Source organism: Monomorium pharaonis, chromosome 9 (assembly GCF_013373865.1).
Source record: "Monomorium pharaonis isolate MP-MQ-018 chromosome 9, ASM1337386v2, whole genome shotgun sequence".
In the NCBI taxonomy this organism is placed as follows: Eukaryota; Metazoa; Arthropoda; class Insecta; order Hymenoptera; family Formicidae; genus Monomorium; species Monomorium pharaonis.
Window position 1 is genome coordinate 20,828,010 of NC_050475.1, and position 14,001 is coordinate 20,842,010.

General features: G+C 42.7%; 1 protein-coding gene across 3 annotated transcripts in view; it reads right to left on the reverse strand.

Annotated features, from left to right (window-relative positions):
• The window catches only part of LOC105835483 (inactive dipeptidyl peptidase 10), an 89,329-nt gene extending 80,597 nt beyond the window's left edge, over window positions 1-8,732 (reverse strand). For 2 of the 3 annotated variants that reach the window (XM_036292390.1, XM_036292388.1), the window contains exon 1: window positions 7,715-8,732. The gene's annotated coding sequence lies outside the window, so the exon portion shown is untranslated. The remainder of the gene's footprint in view (window positions 1-7,714) is intronic. The other variant, XM_036292389.1, reaches the window with a different exon arrangement.
• Between the last annotated feature and the right edge of the window lie 5,269 nt (window positions 8,733-14,001).

A 14,001-nucleotide genomic window follows, 5' to 3' on the forward strand; every position in this document is an offset into this window, starting at 1 on the left:
CCGCGACGATTAGGAACGACTTCCAATCTGCTCCGCCGGATAAGTTTGTTTGCCCCGGGGACAAGTGTCGCGCGCGAAAGCGATCGGGGGTGACATAATTAATTCGCATTCACGCGCCACGTCGGGGTAAACAGCGTCGTCCATCTGCGATCTACGTCGAGATGGACGACGAGAAGTTCGCGTAATCCGAGTTTGCGAGTGAACGCCGTCGTCGTCGGCCGTTGTTTCCGAAGCGATCGTTCAATTTTGAAAAATACGTCGCGTCAATAAGGTCGACAAATTTGTCTGCCGTGACGTAACATGGTGTTATCGTAATAGCGATAAAATAAAGGATAATTACAAAGCGTCCCTCTCCGTCGGTGATGTGACGAGTTTTGAAATGTCGCGTTCGTCTCTCAACACGTTACGGGGAATGGCGACGACAGTAATGGGCAATGTAACTCTCTCCCGTCGGCTTCGTTTCGTCGCGGAAAGTGCAAACGCTCGTTTCCCGCGAGTGCAAACTCGACTTTATTCGAGGGAACCTCCCTCGTGTCCGCCTCGTGCACTCATGCACGTTCCGCGTTCTTCGATTTTTATTTACTGCACCGGTATGGCGAGGTTCGAGTTTCTCGAGAACAGAAGAATAGGATCTTCCGCGTTATATCGACGGTCGCACAGATTACTGGAATCAATTAATTATCCTTGAACGATGACGAGAGACAGCCATTTCATCATTCATAATGAAAAACGCTCTCAATTTTTCGCATAATCACGATTCTAATTTTTGCGCATGTAACAACGATAAAAACAATTTTTATTCTCATTCTAAAAATTAAATGCTGCATATAAGAAAAAAGTGCTTGTTTTAAGAATATCCTTATTTTTATGTTAAATATTTAAACAAGATGGTATGCAGCGTTAAACTGTATATATAACTTGTTTAAATTTTTGAAGAATTTTTTTTGTATAGGTACACATTTTTAGCAAGAAAAATACATTTGATAATAATTTATTTATAATTTAAAAGTAAAAAATATTGGACACATAATAATATAATGCTTTTAAAATTAAATTTTTTTACTATTATTTTCAAAACGATTATGCTGTGCTCTTTTCAGATGATTATTATAATATTAAAATAAAAATATTTTGCTGAAATTTGAGATATATTTTTAAATTCATCAAAAAATGTTGAATTATATATAAATAAAAGATTATCGTTGTTTCATACACAAAAAGAGAACATTTTTGTTTTAAGAATATCTCTATTTTCATAATGTTAAATATTAAAATGGCATTAAATAGTAATTTGTTTACGTGAAAAATTGTATGCAGCTTTATCAAGGCAAAATATAGCTACACATTTTCATCCAATATTTATGAGTTGAAAGGAAAAAAATATTGGATAAGAAACAAAATCTAAACCAAGAGTTAGAACTTTTTTCAATACATATTATCCAAGCAATAATATTATGCTCTCTTTATATGACTATTTACTGCTATAATATTAAAATAAAAATGTAATAAATATTTTATAGGAATTTAAGATTATCAAATTCCTTAGGGAAGATGAAATTACAATCTTCTTTACCAGGAATTTGTCGTTTCAAATATAAGCAAGAATATAACTTCTTGTTTATTAATGTTGTTAAAAACTTACTAGTTTTAATTTGACATTAATGTTTGATTCTAGTTCTTTTGTATGCGCGTATGTACACAAAAGAACGTAGCTTGACGGACGGAAGCTTTCACGTGGATACATCGTTCTCGTACGGCATTCCGCAGTCGCATTTTGCCACATCTCTGCGGCACTCTCCTACGTTGCAGCGCGAGATAATAGAATGAAGATTAATTCCTTCTAGTACGGGGATTAATTCTCGCAGCTTAATGCACGAGTGTACGCCTCATGGATTTATCACATCGCGCGATCGCGGGTTGCACATCCGGGAGAGAGAGGGAGAGTATCGTTTTACAAAATGGACTACGAATATAATCCGATGAGACGGTCCCATGGAAGAAGGAAAAGGAAAATATCATCGACGCGTGATGCAACGCGCGAAGGTGCAACGTAACGATAATTCGCCGGAGTTCAGGAAACGATGATCCGGATGAATAACAATCGGACGCGCGCTAATAAATCATGTCCCGGTAGAAGAGCCCGCTGATGCTCATCGGAACCGTCATGATGAACGGCGCGAGTCGCGAAGCGCGTCGATATATTTTATCGCCAATTAAACTGAATTGCCGGCGAGTATCCCCTGGCTTTCGTTTCGCGATACTGTAGCGCAATAGCGACGATAGCGCGTGGCACACGTTATCGGCTGTTGTTTTTTTTTTAATGCGTCTATATTAAAAGATTCGCCGTAAATAACGCGCCGCGGCAATTTGCAGTAAATCATCGATAATTAAACGGCATTAATACGCCACGGCGTTGATTAATTGGACGTGATCGATCGTCATCAGGCTGATTCGAGGGGCGATCCAGCGGCGGGTGCTTTTATTCGGACCGTACTATTATTTTCTCACCGGGCTCTCATCCCCCTCCCGTCGCCCCGTCATGATCTACTACCGTTTCGCTCTACTCGTGCTCGAAGATGCGGAAATATCCGTTTCCTCTGTTATCGATAGCCCTGTTGCTGGGCTGTCCCAGCGCCCGATGTATAGGACGCGAAAAAACCGCCCACCACGATAATAAAAATAATACAAACAGATAGAAGAAGGGGGGGGGGGGAGAGAAAAAGCGGATGCTCGAGAGATCGAAACGCGCCGCCGCCGTCTCCGCGTTAAAATTATATATCACGCATACATACACGAGAAGAGGGAAGAATTGGGATCCGTGTCAAGATTACGTTGGGCTATCAAAACAAGCGAGATTTCGTCGCGAGAAAAGCATCCTTGGGACGTACTAAATTTTTCAGTCGCAAAAAGTTTCTGAGACACGTGTTCACGAAGGAGACATAATAGCATGAAATTGTAACGACAGGAAGCCGCCCGTCGATTCCTAATTCGAGAAAGCGAGGGAACCCGATCGGATCGATCTTACGTCTCCTCGCCAGATTTCTGGATTGCTGAATTTCTACGACCCAGTCTTTTCATCAGTTCTCCTCCACAGTCGCCGCGAAGTTATTGTTTCGCGATTTACGCGGCGGCTACGTCCGCGCCCGCGTCGTCGTTAGGTAATCCCGGACGGCGTCCCAATTCACCGGTGGAAATTCCACGTTCCGTAGAGAATTTAAAATTAGGAGAGGAAAAACTTCCGCGCGCGTCCGCCCGACGACGTCGACGGCGACGAGGACGACGACGACGGGGTCAGAATGTCTCCCGTCCCTCCGAGTCCATTAACTCCCTCAAATTCTAATTTGGCCTATTAGCCTGTTTGAAGTAGCGGCTAAATACCTCGCTAAACCGGGGGTACCGAAACACTCGCGAAATTAAAATTAATGATTTTCTCCATCTTCCACGGCGCTCGCAATTTCTTGAAAAAAAAAAGAGGCTGATTACTTACATCAGTAACTCATGATGTTGAAGCAGTTCGCCTCAGTAACTTGTAATGTTTTATCAGTGACTGAATGCGAGAATCAGTAACTGATAATATTGTCCAGGTGACATTCAGTTTAATAATCAGTAACCATATACGATAATCAGTTATTGCTAATATATTCTTCAGTTGATGTTCACTTTTAATGATAACGATCAGTAACTGATAACACTGTTTTAATATACTAATTGTTTTCAGTTAATGTGCAGTTTTTTATTGGGTTTATGAAATTTTTTTCTCAAGAGATATTTCCGCCTGAGACAAACGCGCGGTTATCTAGTATTGTTATCTGTGTAAAATTAACTTTTTCCATGTACCGTAAGTATTTTTGTAATTGGCGTACGTCTTTGGTCGCAGTGATGCTTTTTCTCCTTTCTAAGAAATCTACTCGGCACTGACGACAAAGCGAAACAGATAATGTTCAGACGAAAATGGATAATTGAGTTATTTTTTACCCCTCGGAGACAAAGTCACAGAATTGGAAGTCAGGAAACTTACGGAAGGGAAATTAACAGATGTGCAGACCGGAAATGACCGTCCCCCACGTTAACCGGTTAGAAACGGTCGAGTTCGCGAAAACGATTTTGTTAAAGGAAATTAGTGCGCCGCCAAGTGAAATTATGGCTCGCACGGCGCGACGCGGCGGCACAGTGTCGGGACATCCGACATTCCGATTCGATGTTCGATACGAGAGCCAACTTTGTCAGCCGCGCGCGGTTACCAAAGTTGAAAACTCGTGTCACTCGATTAGCCTAGCCAGGGGGAACTTCTCAGCGTAAGGCGCTGCCATAATTCAGAGAGAGAAAGAGAGAGAGAGAGAGAGAGAGAGAGAGGATCGGCTAGTTTAATTATATAGGTACGTACGGATGTCGATAACGCGGTTAACGGATGCCGTGGTTGATACGCTCCGCGAGAATGAACACCGAGCCAGGATATTCATATCCTCGGACGAATCTGTCAATAAATCTGGATGCGAATTGTAATTTAGTTTTGCTTCTCGGATTATGGATACGGAAGGCAGGACAGATCAGACATTCAAGTGGGATCAAGTGCTAAAATATGCGGGATGAGAGGCGCGAATCGGCAGGATGATGATTAAATGCAAAAATCTACGATAAATTTCATGCGATGGCGACCGTCGTGATTCCCAGGGCGCGAATTAGACGGCATAGTTTTTACGAGGGCCGTCGTCTTTGTTTTGCATCATATCTTAAATGGACGCGGGAAGGAGATCGAGCCTACAGATACGATCCCCTGGGAGTCATGTCTCTTCCAACTCTCTGCTCCACTCTCTCCTTTACCCGGCGATCTTAAATGTTTCTCGCCTTAGCAAATATTACTCGTGAATGCGTAAAACGTTCTGTCACATCAAGGTGGAAAAACTTGGGGCACGTGACAGAGGGAAGGAATGATTTGAGGAAGTTATTTTGATGGTGAAAATATACGATAAGATAATAACTCTTTAAATATCCCAAGTGAGAATAGAGTACATTAAACTAGAGTGGAATATTGATAAGGTACCGAAAAATGGATTTCATATACATCTCAGTAAAGCAACAATGCTACGATACTAACCTAATGTATGAATTCATATTAAATAGTAGTACAGTATACTGCCAGATAGATTTTTGATACTCTAAACTCGTATTGAAGTTGACAAAAGAGCGAGCAACAGAACAGAAGTAAACTACCGAAAAATTTTCGATGTCATATTTAAAATTGATAGATTCCTAGCGCGAATATTATGGAACCCCATCGCTAGAGGGATGCATGACTAAACTCTCTCCCATAAGAGGAATATTACACAGCAATCGCGAGAGACTCGACATCTTTCTCTTCGCGTTAAAGTGAACTCCCGGAGTTTCTACACTAAAGAACCGTTGTAATATTGAGTTGAACCAGTATCGATTTTTGATACAATATAATGTTACAGTTTTGTGTGTGTGTGTGTGTGTGTGTGTGTGTAATGTAGAAGCGTACTGTATATAAGTTCAGTATTAAAAAGTATCGATATTTGGTATCGATGGCAATATCGGCAATTGGTGTCGATTCTTATACTGTTATAACATTCCCATCCTGTAATAGTACTATACTTTAAGGTTTAGTCCATTGCTATCATAATACTCCAGTACATCTCAACATTCTAGTATCTAGTGCCGTATCAATATTTAATATTACAGTTTTCTCTGAATCCGAATCAGTAAGATCTTGCTGCAGTGCTATACTTAAAATTATGGTCATCAATGATTATACATTGTCTTTCAGTAATTCTGAAAAAGAGAGTATTCTCACTGTTAGGAATTATTGAAAGACCGTGCACGGTATCGTTGATTAATATAGTACAGCAAAATCAATCATTCTATTCATTATCTTTCAGCGAATAATAACATATCGATTCCACTAATTTAGAGAGTTGATACCAGGCCAATATTTCACCGATATTCAATTTCCACTTAAGTATATACAAAATATGTAAGACTCTTACACAATATGTACATTATTCTTCCTAAAATATTCACGCTCGCATAACAACAGCGGCAAATTCTCATACAGAGTTTCATAGGAACGCGAACGTATTTCTCGGATCTTCATTTCACTCACGATAAAATGTGATATGTGTTTGGGCAAGCTTTAATTAACATGATCGTTTCTCACGATACCGGAGATACCGGGACTGTATGAACACGCTCGTAGCACGCTCGTCCATTCTGTCGACCGGGATTCATCGACATCGGGACCGCACGGTGTACCGGCCAAAATTCCTGGAGCACACGATAATAACGAGACGGTTGACGTCCACGTCAAACGTGCGCATTGTGCGTTACATCATGATTCATGCTTGAATTTCCAGTAATTAATGTGACGCTCTCACAGCCGCCGGAACGTCGCATAAGTCGAACGCCAGCATCCAAGAAAGGATACCATTATATAGTAATTGAAATCAATAGGAAGAATTTAATTCTCGGTATTTAAAAGACGCGTTTGGATAAACAAATGAAAACCTATGATGGCATATCTTTAATCTAAATATAATATCTATATATATATATTTAAATATCTCTGAAAAATGTTTGTATTATAGAAAATGAAAGGAGTCAAGCTTTTTTTAATTTAACAAAGCATTACTGCTCGATGGAACATTAATTTTTATTCCATTATTATTTACATATATTATCACCCGAAAGTATTTTCCTCTCTTCCGTCTAATTCTCTCACGTAGAAATGTGCTCGTTTATTTAAACTTCTACGATCTTCTAATTCTTATGGAGTTAGAGACTACTTGCTGGTTAATGACGCTGGTATGAAGGAAAGGGTGAGTCACGTAATTAATGCTTCCAATATTACATGATCGAATTCATGCATTTCGTGGGGAAACAGTCGAACTGTGGCGTCTACAATGCACAACCGATCATTGCCACTGACATGTCTTGAACCGATAACGAACGACGGTTATCCTCCAAGGACACGCCATCGTTGCTTGCTACAAGCCGGAGAACTGTGCATATCATTGACACGACGTAGCTCCGCACGAAATGATGGAGGGCGATTATGAAAGCGAAATGAAGTCAGGACCCTAGACAGGTTTCGTGAAGATTATGAAGAAGTGTTGTGACAAAAAAGGGGGGAGGGGGTTGAATTGAAGAGTCTATCGACTTTACGATCGCTTTGCGTAATCAGGTAGAAGTATCTCGGGAAAACGTAATTCATCAAACGATTTCTGAGAGAAGCGCGTCGTCGGGACTAAGTTTCAAAGTAATCCTCTTGACTTTTATTACGGCGAGGAGAAAGCGCCTTCCAATCAGCAGTCGCGCGGAATCCACAGCCCGGAAACTCACAAGTTTTCTCGCGAGTAATCACAGTTATAGATCAACAAAGTTTGGTTAATTATTAAATAAATTTTACAGGTTTGTCTAACTCAAACGATGGGGGAGAAACGTAAGAATGCAAAAGACCAGGAAGAGTTTTATGTTTCTTCGAAACGTAAGGGAACAAGGGGGTGCGTATCGCTTGGCGGGCGATAAATGCTTACGTTATCAACAAACGGAAATTGTTTCTTCGAATTGTATTTTACGAAGAATCCAAATTTGTTAACCGTTAATAAATGTCTGTGAAAAAATTGCGAGTTTTCGAAAGATAACAGAGACGTGCGCGAACAGAAATTACAGGAGAGATCTCCAAAGTGTAGGTACTTACGACTTGGAAAACGCCATTCTCAATCACGAGCCTCCATCGAATCCGTCACATTCAAATAAGATGATACGGATGTTGCGAACGCTTACTCCATTCACATAGTACGACCTGCATCCGTTCGGAAGTCGCGCTCTCGATCGGTCGAGCGCGGAAGACGTGGAGATTTCGCACGCCGTAGTCAATAATCGCATCTCCTGTCGGAGTCCGAGGATCCCGGCGGGCTCCTTACCTCTCAGCAGGAGCGAGCACGAGCAGCGGGCAACCGCGTCGGACAGGAAGACAGTAGCTGGACGATCCTGCTGGCTGCCTCGAGGGAAGCTCGCCCGGGCGGCATGGCTCCCACCTCTTCACCTCGATCCTCCTGGCCGCTGTTGCCCGGCGAAGGATGTCCCACCGTTTGTCACTAATTCCCGGGTTAACTCCGTATCGCCGCTCTCTCCCGCACCGTCGGCAATTCTCACCTCCTGCGTCACTCTTTCGTGGCCGCGTACCCCCCGCGTACGTCAGCAACACGAGTGACGCCTGTTAGCAACAACCCAACCCCCCTTGCCCCCGCACCAGGAAGTCAGGCCGCGTCTCCCGCAAGGGCGACCTTACCGGGTGTCGACGCACCAAGTCGCGTCGCGCTGGCTTTCATCGGGGATGGTCGCGCGATTCGTTCGATCGTCACTTGACGAAGAGAAGACCGAGAAAGAAGAAGAAAGGGAGATGGGAAAAGAGAAAGAAAGAAAGAGAGAGAGAAAGAGAGAGACCAGAAAGAAAAAGAGAGAAAGAAAGAGAGAAAGAGAAATCCGCGATGCTGGCAAGACACGATAGAACACCACTCGGTGAGGACTTTGCGGCCGCAACAGATGTAACGATAATGATAATGACGGCGACGGCGACGACGACGACGGCGACGCACCGTGCAGAGTTCGTATGACTGACGATAGGATCAGAGACGGAGAGAGGAAAGCACGGAGACCTGGGCACAGGACACGATGGCCCGGCCACTGCGCCGGCACTGAGGCTACGCCGCAGCCTCGGCCTCCTGATACTCCCTCTTCCTCGCGCTCTCCTGCCGTCCCGCTCCCGTTTCGCCCGTCTCACTCTGTTTCCCTCTCCTCTCCATCCTCTCTCTTTCTCTCTCTCTCTCTAACTCCGTAATACTCTTCCACCCCCGCCGCGGATCGCTCTCCCTTCCTCGCGTCGTACTCGCGCGCTCTTTCTCTCGCGCGGCCATGCCGTGATCGGCGAATTTTGGAGAACCCTCCTGACGCGTGTGTTTCAATCCCTCCCTCTCTCCCCCCCCCCCTCTCTCTCTCTCTCCCTCTTTCTCTCTTTCTCTTTTTGCAACGCAAGCACTCGTCTCTTTCGTAGAATCTAAATGAACTCTACTCTGTAGCTTCTGAAAATTTATCTTCCATCTCTTTCTAAGCGGGGGAGGATTGTCACCCTTCCGCCATTGCCACCACGTGAATTCCTCTTCCTCTGTTTCACGCAGTTTCCCCCTCTACTGACTATCTCTAATTTGCGTTTCTCTCGATCTCTCCGTTCGTCTCTTCTCTCTGCGTTTTCCTATATCTCCTCTCTCTCTCTTTCTCTCTCTCTCTCTCTCTCTCTCTCTTCCCCTTCTCTCTCTCTCTCTCTCTATTTTCTTCTCTTCTGAGCAACCCTTTCTTCCATCCGTCCTATTCCTATATTCACGTTTCCTCTTTCATCGTTTCTAAAACTCCGTCTCGTATCTTCAGCGCCACCGTTTTTGTCTCTTTCTGCTGCGTTCTCGCGTTTACCGACTCAAAATACTTGCTCTCGCTTTCTCACGATGTTCCCGTCGCCTTTTAACCACCGGTATTTTCTTCCTCTTTCCTGCACTTATCGTTCATCCCCTTTCAGCCGAATCGCTTGAATACCGCTCTCTCTCTCTCCTTCTATCAAACGTCTCCTGTAACTTCCTCTCCCCACCGTGTGACTTCTCTTTCTCTCTTCGTCTACTTTTCGTCCTTTCCTAACTTGCGCTCATCCCTTCATCCCTCCATTCGCGCTTTCCATCCTTCCTTCTCACCTACCATCGACTCTCCAGCTGCGCGCGATTCTACCCCTCTCCCTTTCAGGATCCTCCATCTCTCTTCCATCCCGTATCCCGTATGACTTTCATCCCTTTCGTTCAACCCGACGCGCTTCCCTTCATCCCCCCCCCCTCCTTCTCGCCTTTGCAACAGCGCTGCGATCCCGCGTTCTTTACATCTGTCGCGTTCTACCGCGGAAGTCAACCCTGTACCGTTGAGGGGGTGCATCTTCTTGCCGGCGTAGACAGCTGGGCGCGTAAATCTTGCGATACGTTCCTGAATCAAGTACAGGCATTCGGACTTTTATATCCCTAAAAATAATACAGCAAAATACGTTCGAATGGATAATAGATACTCTTGACAATTTTTATCAAAAGCATCCAGACAGCTCGCATGATCCGAGACATCATAGCAATACCGTAACAGCTCTACAATGTGTAATTTCAAATATCACTTACCGAAGTAATTTTAATGAGAAAATAATACGTTGTAATTACAGTTACAATTAGAACTCGCAACGAGGAACTTACGTGGCATTATGTGGCAGCGCCGGCGGTTAATATCAGGAAGCGCGCTTTCCTGCGGACTTTGGCGAATTAATTAAAGGTGGCCGCAACCGTCGTGTGAAACCAAACGTGAAAATAATATTGTCCGGTTTTTCATCCTAACCGCAAACTGAATTCTCGGGTTCTCTCGAAAATCAGCTTGATGTCGACGAACACTCTATCGCTCTACGTGGAGTGCACCTCGCATCTTTCCACGCTATATAGAAACTGGAGCGGATCGCGAAATACCGTATCACGTTCTTCAATTAAACCGCGCAACACCGTCATTCAACCGCTAATTTTCTTTCTCCTTTATTTGTCTCCTTTATTCTCCTTTATTGCCTTTCTGTAGAATTATATTTGTAAATTTGTAAAAACAAAATAGAATTATTCTGCTTTTATTTTATGAATATATAAAGAGCTTTTACGTCTTGTATTTAAGACTAAGCGTAATCGACTTCGACTTCATTTGACGACGATGTCGATAAGAAAACTTTGAAGTTAAGAGCGCAAAAACTAATCAAGAAAATAAAACGAACAAAGAGAACTAAAATGAGCGACGCTACGTTCTTAATCGATTATTAACTCCATTTTAATCTGGCAAGGAATATTCATTATCTTTTTTTTTATGCTGAGTGATCTAGCAATTTTTTCCAAGTGATCTAGTCTAGACAGCATCGTCATTCCAGATGAAAATTGACTTTTACGGGATTTATTATATCTTATCTATCTTGCAACTCAGATTTCTATACGGGTTTTTCTCCTCTCTTCTTCTCCTCTTCTTTCTTTCTTTCTTCCTTTCTTGCTTATTTTCTTCTTGTGCCAAGTAGCGCTGTGCCGAGATATATAACGTTCACGAATAACAGAATTGAGTTTCCCGTGCTTATTTAACTGCAAAATGGAAGGAAGGGATTTTTATAAGAATTATTCTTGCAATATGCACTTAAACTATTTTCTTCGAATAAATACAACTCAATCTTTTTGCGTGATTACAAAGACATGCAGAAATATTAAATGCAGCTTTTCAAATTAAAGTTAAAAACAAGTTTCTACATATATACACACACACATCTAAATTTGTATTTGTATACCTAGTTATATGTTTAGAGAAAAATTACAGAAAAAAAATAAAAGGATGTTTTTGTTAAGAGCAGCCTGCAAAATTTTGTAAATAAAAAATGAAAAAATAATTGCTTTAAATAATATTATCTTTTAATTAATATTACCTCCTCCACCTTTTATTATCATTAGTATTATTAAAGTTTGATGCACTCTTTCAATTATCGACTACCAAAATTTATTTTGAGAAAATAATTTACAGTATTCTTACTATTTCTTACCTTAATTTTGTTAGTTTGTCTATAAAGGTCTTTTTACATCCATGATTAACTCTCTTTCTCATAACTCATAATATGTTACGAATTCTTTCATTTTATATTTTTAAATGTGAAAGATATTAAAACAATACCAACAACGTTGTTGAAAGATACAACTCATATGCGGAAATGTCGCGTTTCATTGCTGCCTATGTAAAAAGATAATGGACCATTGTTTGAAGACCAGCGTTTATGTGCGGTATAAGGGATCCGAAACTGCAACGATGCCGTGGCGTCATAAAATACCTCGCGTGATACCGTCGTATCCGTCTTACTGTTTTACGCACCCCGGCTCCCAAGGATGCGCGCGCGAGCGCGGAGCGCATATAAACGTCGTCGGTTCATTCCATAAATTCACGAAGCGAGGAGGATAAACTCGCGGCATGAGAATATGCACGGAGAGAGGACGGTGCGTATCCGGCGATGCTGGGACAAGCCGGTTACAGTAAAGTGCGCCCAGTTTTGGATGATCTAAATAATTCTGCGACAGCGAACTATCGGTTCTGTCGGCTTCTCTTTCAAATGTCGCGCGAATATTCGATATTACGTACAACTGCCTACTCGCAGTAATAACTTTCCCGCACGCGAGACCGTCATTAGACCGTAACGAAAAGACGACGAAAATAGCAGTGCATAATTTCAAACGTACAGTCACGAAACTAATTGCCCGGACACGGGATTTGGGAGGTTACTTTATGCTACACAAATTCACAAAATATTATAATTTTTCAAAGGAAAACTCTTTCTCTCTTTCTCGCTCTAAGTGGAAACCCCTACTAGTGATGCGTTCCTATTAAAAGTATGTTTTTGATTTATGAAAAAGTCTCATATATACACCCGAGTATATTAATCTGGTGATATCAGAATTTTTAACTGATTATCAACTCTCAGAAAGTAGCGGCAAATTATCGATAGTACCGTTGCCAAGATTACTTGTATATACTTTCTCAAGAAATACATTAAGGAAACCTGGGATTGTATCTAATCTAAAGGACTAAAACACTATATTAAACTCTAAAGGAACTAGGAGCTCTGCATAAAAATCTATATTAAGTCTGTGTTTAAACAATTAGTTTCCTGGCTGTAGTACGTCAGAAAGAATTAATCCATTGCGTTACCGGGTGGTACCATCCAAGATCGTACCGAGGTCGACTATAGTCGGGCACAACCCATCGGGTACAACCCTTCCTTCGTGGTCACGCAAAATGAAAAGTCGCGGCGGTCGATCCTTATTCAAGGGATATCGATTGGCGGAAACAAGAAACACGTTGCATGCGCGTCCTTGACTCCGAAAACCTTTCCGTTTCAGGGGCCAGGGTCGGCAGGTGGGAGATTAATCGTCCAGGAAACCTTTCGCGCGCGGTCGTAAGGACGAGACCTTCGGCTGCTCCTCGCGATATACCACCCGTCCGATCCGACTAGATAAGTCGCAGGGTGAGTTAGGCGGGCACCGTTATTTTCCCTTCCAAGAGAATCATTAGTGCACCTAAATGACGACAACGAGGCGGGGTCGCGAACGAATCCATTTGAACCAAATGGAATCCCTCCGCGCGAATACTCTGAATAAAACGCGAATGAGTCCGTTTATGTTTTCACATTCCACATCTTCGTTTATTACGATTATCCGTATATTTTTTTATTTTTACGTTTTTAAAGACGCTCTTGCACTCCAGGTCGTTGACAAACATTTATATGAAGTTGCCGCGGAAGGTCTTTTTCCCCCCATCGAGTTTCTTTACTAAACAAAGTTAGAAAATTGAAATTTCTGAGAAAAGAAATTGAACAAATTTTCGTCAGATAAAAAAGAAGTGTATCGACGCTCGTAGCTATAATTTTCCTTCCATTTCGCCGAAGACTCGTTTTTGGTTTTTATTTGGCGGAAACCTTTTGCATCGATTAAATATTTGTACTTATTGTTCCGGCACAAAATTTTTTCGCTCTGACTCTCCGGGTCTCCCAGGAAAAATGATATCGCCGTCCACTTTCGGTTACTTCAGCGGGACAGGAATGCTATGCAATAAATTCGAGACTGACGCCGTACCGATCGCGCAGAAAGGGCAATAACGAGCTTTCGAGAGCTTCGAGCCGAAGCACGAGAGCCAGGCGGAAATTCGTCTCGCGGGCGCGATCGAAAACGCCGTTTCGATCTGCGGTAAATTCGCAGCAGATCCGGAGCGGATGTGCGCGCGACGAACATCGGTTGCACATCGAACTCTCCCCCGGTGACATTTCGCGCGAAGGCCCGCAGGTCGATCACGCGACGATCGGCGCGGTGGGAATTTCTGCGCGAGATTCGAGTTTCAGGGGGAGAGGAGGGGCGG